The following is an 8,306-nucleotide window of genomic DNA, read 5'->3' as shown; positions in this document are numbered from 1 at the left end:
GTTTCCTTGTTTTCAATACCAGCCCGGCCTTTACCTTCTGCGGTAACTGCAGACGGGACAGAGGCTCCCCCTACCGGCCTCAGCCAGGCCGTGCGCAGGGACCCAGAATCGGCGGTTCCCTCAGCCGATCCGGAGCGGGACGGGGCTGTCGGTGGCGGGCAGGAAGCAGTCACGCAACCCACAAGGGAGGACGGAGAGGTCTGGAGGCCCCAGTTCTTTCTCTGGCAGGGACCTTGCCCGCCCTTGTTGCTGCAAAAGGATCAAACACCGGCTGTGGTTCGGGCGAGGTGGCAGTCGGCCGTGACGCGCAGGTGGGACTTATACAAACATTTACAAATTACGGAGGCTGCGAGGGCGCTGCCGGCCGCATCCAGGCCGATTAAAAACACACTGCCAGCAAAATGCTGGGGGTCGGTTCCTAACTATCTTCCGCGAGCGGCGTCAGGAAGGGTCAGCTGGCTTGGGCCTCACCAGCCCCCCGCCCCTCAGGCATCGTGCTGAGCGTCGTCACCCCCAAACCGGGTGGGTGGGTGTAAGTGGAACTAACCTGGGCCCTGCCGGTTTCCATTTTCAGGCCGGTCCCCTCCCTAAGCCAGAAGCTATGCAGTTTGTAAATTATCTTATCATTCACTAGTCAGGTCCCTAACTTCCTCCAAGCTGGTGGGCCTAACTTTGCACCCGTGAAGGAGGGGCGCCCTCTTGCGGTGACAGGCTCTCTGCCTCCCAGCTCCCCTCCCTCTTAACTGCCTGCCACAAACTGGAAATTTTTTTTTCTTTTCTATTAGGAACCATTCAAACACTACAATATGGTTATAAAAAGTTTTTCAAAGTGTGCCCTCAGGTCGACAAACTGGCCCTCTGAATAATCCGCATCTTTGGGAGAGAAGAATATTGCTGGCTGCTCTGCTGCTGGTCGCTGTGCTAACAGGTGTCTGACACCGGGGAGATACTGAACCCGCACTGAGACCGAGGTCAGGTGAGCGGTCTGGATCGGAAATGACAATTGGGGAATCAGCATAGAGGTGATGAAACTGATGTGATCGCTAAGAACTTAATACGTCGCGTGCATTGTTTGCCAGAGTAAACCATGTAAATTGTCATCAGAAACCATGTAAATGGTCACCAGAAGGGACAGGGTACATATCGACCATATCCATAAGATGGAGTCCTACTTTGGGCCGCTATAACAATACCTTAGGCTGGGTGGCTTAAACAACAAAGATTTCTCACAGTTCTGGAGGCTGGAAGTCCAAGATCAAGGTGACAACAGATTCGTACAGGGCTTATTCGGTGTCTGGTGAGGGCCCCGTTCCTGCTTCAGACTGCTGTCTTCTGCTGTGCCCTCACATGGCAAAGGGAAGGGGCCTAAGAGCTTCCCGTGGTCCCCTCCACAAATGGCACTAACCCCACTGGCCTTTTACGAAGCGCTCCATCCTCGTGGCCTATCACCTCCCGAGAGCCCCACCTCCTAAAAGCTGCACGTGAAGGATGAGGATTTCACCATAAGCTTTGGGGCAGAGGGGCGCAGACAGCCCGTATCTAATGGGACACTACAGAGCCCCGCTAAAGAACAGGGAGACTCCGCTCCAGACTGTCCTCTCTGGACTTCCTCGGCTCAGTTCTTGGGCCCCTCCTGGGTTCCTGGTGACCTCATCTAGTCTCACCACTTACGTGTTCTGTATCCGGTGAAGTAGTTCATGTCTAACAGAAGACCATGGCCTACCTGTCAGTGTCAGATCAGCTTGGAGTCACAGGAAAGCTATGACATGAATGCATGTATGCATTTCCTACACAAATCCCCAGGCCCTTCCCTGCACGCAGGCCCACCAGAGTGCCACCAAGATGGATTCCGCCTTCCAGAATTCCAATGCTGCCACTGCATCAATCAGCATGGCTGACATTCTCCAGAAGGTCTCAGGGATCACACGGGGAATGCCTTGCTGGCTCGCCTGAGAGCAAGTCTTTATGCCATGACATGTACTCAAATGCAATTTATCTAAGTCATTTTAGCTTTAGTGCAGAAACGAATGGTCGACTCTAAAAACACCAACACAGGGAACCTGTCGACTTTCCCATCCACACCCTCTGGCTCCTCGCACTTCTAGATCTCTGGTTCCTGTTTTTTTTTTTTATTTTGTTTCATTCTTGTTTTCTGTCTTAGTGAATATAGAACCACTTACTGAAGGTAGGGAATACAAAAATGAAATACAAGAGAAAAACGGACAAAATTATGGTTTAACTACTGCTTAGCACCATGCAGCACCGTTGGTTATGTCAGGAACAGCCCCAAGGCAAAATGAAATGGGTAATGAAAAGATCTTTTTATGTAAATTTTAAGAATTACCATCTCATCTACAGTAATCCAGTAAAGAGAGTACACTCTGGGGTTCAGTAACTCCCCCAGGCTGTGTAACTAACACTATAAGCCTTCGGGTCCTTTATAAAAACACACGTAACTATTTCTCACAGTGTGCGTTAACATTTGTGAAGCTCGTAGAATCATATTGTACCATGCCGTAGGCATTATATGTAAGACAAAGGACTCAAGTACAAGTACCACGATAAAATTATTTTAAAATCTAAACGAGTGGACAATTTTAGGAAGATTAAAGGATTTTGATTAAAATGCAAAAATCACAATATTAAAAACCATGTGGGCCATAGCACAATAGTTCCTACAGTACACAATTATTTCAAATTCTTGGCTGCACCAAGAAACAAAAGTTCGAAATGAAACTCTCATATTGTACTTATGTTTTGAAGAAGGTTGTCTGACAAAAGAAAAAAACACGTTTTTAAAAATTCAATATGAATGCAAAAGTGACGGGCTCTGAAAAGAGCCCTTGGGTTAAGAGGTGGCTGCACAGAAACTCACGTGGCACTGGTGCCCTCAGACATGGTATACTTGGCCAGCTGCCTGGGTGACTATAGGCAAACACCCACAAATCTAAACTCTGAATGAGCCAAAATTGGCCAATATGTTAATAGAATATATATTTATTCCAATATTCTCTTTTCTATTGAATGAAAAACAAACGCTTAAAGAGAATATTATAAATCCACTAGATTTTTAAAAAAATCTTTTGCTAAGACATGTTTTTGATTTTGATAATAAGTGGAAAAGTTCTCATTTGAACAGGAAAATTAAGAAAGAAAATTTTCTTATCTAGCGGAGTCCAGTCTCACCACAGCTCTGCGGAGTTTGTCATAAACCGTCTGGGACACCCTGGGTCTGTAGAGCCAAGACCCCAGACACTGGGGCACTGAAGCATTTCAAAGAAATATCGACAGAAGAGTCTCTACCACCACCATCTATTTCAACTTTCCGCATTGCAAACACTTTCTTCCTAGGTCCTGACGTGAGACTCCAGGCGGACATTTTAAATGCATCAAAATCAAACAGCAGAATCAAATTGCCATTTTGAGTCAAATCTGATATTAAAGAACCATGGATTCCAGGATATTGGAAATCTGCATCTAACCTGAATAATGCACGAAATTTATTACATCTAAACAATATATCCCAGAAAACCGTGTTACCGTGAACTAGGTATTTAGTGTAAATACGGTGAAATCGGACCCTTGCGATGCTCAGACAAAGGATTTTCAAAAAGAAGGAAAGGATGAGTAATAGTGCCCGGATGAGAGCAGGTTGCCGATGCGCGAAATGGCCAGGGTGATTTTTGTTTGTTTGTTTTAAATCAAATCTAAAACACTTTCTCTTTCTAACACGTTCCATTTTGTATATGAAAACGAGAGAAAAGCTCGAGAATACTAAATGCGTGCGGGTCCCGCCTGCGTGTGCGAGGCACTGTCGATGAAAACGAATACTTCAAAAATGATTTTTAAAAACGGCTGGGAGGATGTCTGCTAATGGCAATTAACCAGTCATAACCTTGGACGAACGCGGTAAACAAATCGTAAATCGATGGGAGCACTTCGGACATTAGCAACCAGTGACTAACAGAAGCTGCCCACAATCCCATCAGAGTAATTCTTTCTGGATAAATACAGGTTCAAGCGGTTCCTCCAGCAGCCTTGTTTTCTAGTTAACTAATTGCTCGCACCAAGCAGACGGCGCGCAAGTCCACGGGCGGGAAGGCCCCGCGCAAGCAGCTGGCCACCAAGGCGGCCCGCAAGAGCGCGCCGGCCACCGGCGGCGTCAAGAAGCCGCACCGCTACCGGCCCGGCACGGTGGCGCTGCGCGAGATCCGCCGCTACCAGAAGTCCACGGAGCTGCTGATCCGCAAGCTGCCCTTCCAGCGCCTGGTGCGCGAGATCGCGCAGGACTTCAAGACCGACCTGCGCTTCCAGAGCTCGGCCGTCATGGCGCTGCAGGAGGCCAGCGAGGCCTACCTGGTGGGGCTGTTCGAGGACACCAACCTGTGCGCCATCCACGCCAAGCGCGTCACCATCATGCCCAAGGACATCCAGCTGGCGCGCCGCATCCGCGGGGAGCGGGCCTGAGCTCCGCCCCTGGCGGCTTGAAACCCAAAGGCTCTTTTCAGAGCCACCTACCGTGTCATCCGAAAGAGCCGTGCGCACAGGCCCGTAATCTGCCCCCTAATCAATGTCAGGGCAGAGGTGGAGTGGCACTGGTTGCCCACCGCCCTCCACTCTCCACCGCGTGCCCCCTAAGCCCAGCCCCATCCTTCTCTGGGCAGCGGGCGCATGTGCCTCTCTCCAGAGTCACTGCTGCGTCTTCAGACGGTCTTATCTCAGTCTCAACCCCACGGCGCGCCCCTGTGCCGTCAGTGGTCCCCGCTTGGGCAGACCCCGACTGCGCCAATGGCCTGGACTGGAAGCCTTGAATCTGCATGCAGCAAGTCAGAGCTCACTGCACCAAAGAACCTGAAACTTTCTGCACATTCTATCTACACTTTGTCAGTAAGGCAGAACTCGGGCCTTGTACAGATCAAAGTAAATAATCCCATTTGCTTGAAATCCTCCAGATCCATTTCAACAACAGCGGCCCACTCTCCCCCACCGAAGGCCGAGTCCTGAGACGCCCTGGGTACTGCATGGTCTCTGGGTTCAGGCCGCTCCGGCCTACGCCAGCGACGGGAGCTCCCGGCCCGGGGACTGGTGAACCCTGGAGACTCCGACTAATGACGAGCTCTGCTAGGAAGGGAAACCCAGGTCCCCGCAGGGACCGCACCGCCCGCCCTTCCCGGCCGCTTATTCAGCAACTGAAGACTCTGCTGCAGCGAATCCGCAGCTACAGAAGCCAGAGGTCAGATTCACAAACACCAGGGACAGTTCAGTCAGCGATTTTGAACCTTGAAGCGAACTTGCCAGTGACAGTAGCAGCACTATGTCATTTGTATGTGACAAATGAAACGGTCCTCCGGCTCCCAGTCCTCACAGCACTTATGCATCTTTACAAAAATACCAAAAAAAAAAAGTAATGAGGCGGAAGGCAAGAATTACAAAGAGAAACAAATCCAAACTTGGGGTGGGGTGGGGGAAGAAAGAAATGACTCCAGTCCTGGGAAGTTCTTAACAGCTTGATTTGTCATGGCCTGAAAGAGGCAACAATTTAGTGCTTTAGCACTGACACGAGACCACAAACTCAGCAATAAAAGGGAGGCTATTGATACTTGTAACAACCTGGCTGGATCGCAAGGGCATAAGTGAGGGGGGGACAGTCTCCAAGGTTACATATCGTATCTATTCCATTTATGTAGCATTCTCAAAATGACAAAGCCAGAGATGGATCACAAGTTGGCAACTGCCCCAGCACAGGGCGGAGGTGAGTGCACGTGACCAGACTGGGTACATGAGGAGTTCTTGGTGATGATGGAAGATTTCATATGGGCGTTGCCATGGTAGTCGCCTGAATCTGTAAACAGGATGAGATCATATATGGGACTATCCTCGCACAGGGACACGCAGCGAGAGCATATAAAGACTGGTGAGAACTGAATGAGGTCTGTAATATAATCGACAGTCTTTTGCCAATGCCGACTGGATGTTATAATGATGTGGGATGTCACCATTAGGGGAAACTGGGTTCACAATTAGGGGAAATGTCACCATTAGGGGAAACTGGGTTCAAGGAACTCTACTTCAAATTAACAATGTAAAAAACAGTATACCAATTTTTAGCAGGTGCCACTTTGTATTGGTTAGGGTTCTATGGCTGGCTTAACAAGTCAATGAGATTTTTTTTTTTTTTTCCATATCCACAGCCGTTTCTTGCTTTCTTCTGGATGTTCTAGTGATGACATATGTATTTGGCTGGGATTCGGTTCATTTACATTGGCACATTATTTTGGAGATACTGCAACCCCTACCTCAAAGTAAGTTGAGTTTCAAAACTTGGTATTTGTAATCTCAAATTTCTGATGGAGTCCTCGGCTGAGTGAATCCATGGTCTTTAGGACAGTGTGCTGGGTCCATCATAAGAGTATAATGTTAAGTGAAAAAACAAAAACAAAAACCAGGCCCTAAATGGTGTCATTTGTGCTAAAAGTGCAAGATAGCAAACCTAGATTTTATACCTGATCTAATTATGGTTTCTGCTGCTCCTAGAAATTTAATTTTAATCAGCCAATTTGGAATTTCTGCTCAAGCACCAGTAAGGAGATTCTATTCGGTTCATCTTTCCAAGCCACAGTTTTCTTAACTGTCTAATGAGCATTTTAACACCACCTAATGCAAACGGCAGTCGTAGACGTGCTTCATCGTTGTGAGGGCTGCAGAGATGTGGTCGTTTTCGCTCTCATCGAATGTCACATTCCCACATAATTCTCTCACTCCTCACTCCTCCAGCAAAGCCTCACTCACTCTGGACATTAAAGACCTAACAGCTCTTCTCTCTACTGCTCAATGCACTGTCCTCTTTCCAAAGAATCTTCTGAGTTAACTACTTTGCGTTCGACCAAGCATCCAGACCTGCCTTCTCAACCGAGCCATTTCCTTAAAAGAAGGGGAAAGAATGAGATGCAGCTGTGAATGGGGAAAAGAAATTGAATTTCTGCTCAGGACAGCTAGAAAGATACCCACAGGCTACATACAGGCTACACACTTCAAGTTTCAATAGCAAAAAGTAAGAAATTTTTATCCACCAGGGGGAGCTGTAAACAAAGAATAAGGTGAAGAGGCATTTCCGCCGCAGATATTCTGGGCCCTCGGAGGTGGTTTCAGGGCCTCCTCACTATTTTGTGCTCTGGACTCTGGATAGTCTGGGAGGAACTGTAGACATCTTTTCAAATGATGTTTTTAAATGCTTAAAGCATACGAGATAAGAAATATAGCAATATTGAAATACATCAAAGCGTATTTCAGTATGTGTAACATGTTTCATTATTAACATCTCGAATAACGAGTAGCGAGTGGAATAACCAATATCAGTTTCAAAGACTCAGAATGAGCGTAAAATTGCAAGACGTTCTCAATAATTTCAAACTGATAGGAAAACGTCTGATTCCCCTGGTTAAAAGTCACAGGTACTGCAAAATCCACTGTGATTAGGTGCCTGCGCCCACAACTGCAGGGAATACTAAATAGCATTAGAATTTGTGAGGGAAAGAAAAGCATTTTCCCATCCAGGTTTACAGCTCATAATGCTCTGCAAACTCAGGCCTTCATCTAGACTTGTCGATAAAATCGAGTGGGCTTCTCTGAAATGAAAACAAACCCCCAGTCCGGGCGATGCAGGGCAAACGGCGGAACAGGAAGGCGACCCCGACCTTAGAGCCCATTTTCCCACAACTCCAGGGGTCCGGGTCCCACCACACTGCCATCCCAAACGTTTCTCTTTTCTTTTGTTTCTCCTCCTTATTCCCGCCAGTTCACAAGAATAAACAGCGTCCTGGGTCCGCTCAAAGTCTGTGGGGAACGAATAGAACACAGGGCCGCTTACGAGCCGCCAGAGGGGTTTACAGGTCAGTGTCCTCGGCCTCAGGGTGGCGGCATAATTGGCGGCAGAAGCGTTACTCCCCCGGAGGGAACTCCACTGACCCCCGGGGGGGGAAAAAACAGCTTTTCATCTACGTCACAATATACAAGATTTAATATCTCACTCTCTAATTGGTACTTTCCCTCTGAAGCCCGTGCACGTGAATCCAGGGGTGCGATCTGATTAGCTCTCAGTGACCTCTGCAAACCAATAGGAAAGGGAAGGCGGGCGACATCCAGGGGGCTGTAATTACCCTTTCCTCAGATTGGCTCGCCTAAGAGAACTGCACTTTTTCTAAAATGTCGGGTCGTGGGAAGCAGGGCGGCAAGGCGCGCGCCAAGGCCAAGACGCGCTCGTCGCGGGCCGGGCTGCAGTTCCCCGTGGGCCGCGTGCACCGCCTGCT

At 48.4% G+C, this 8,306-nt stretch overlaps 1 pseudogene across 1 annotated transcript; it reads left to right on the top strand.

Moving 5' to 3' along the window:
* The first annotated feature begins 3,667 nt into the window (after positions 1-3,667).
* On the top strand, positions 3,668-4,517 carry LOC105296396 (annotated as a pseudogene). Its single transcript, XR_896254.2, has 2 exons — positions 3,668-3,676; positions 4,015-4,517. The product of XR_896254.2 is annotated as a histone H3-like (transcript).
* Positions 4,518-8,306: the final 3,789 nt, after the last annotated feature.

The sequence above is a fragment of the Pteropus vampyrus genome, unplaced genomic scaffold (assembly GCF_000151845.1).
Source record: "Pteropus vampyrus isolate Shadow unplaced genomic scaffold, Pvam_2.0 Scaffold124, whole genome shotgun sequence".
Classification (NCBI taxonomy): domain Eukaryota; kingdom Metazoa; phylum Chordata; class Mammalia; order Chiroptera; family Pteropodidae; genus Pteropus; species Pteropus vampyrus.
The sequence above is the reverse complement of the archived record's forward strand: the minus strand, read 5'-3'. Positions and strand labels throughout refer to the sequence as shown.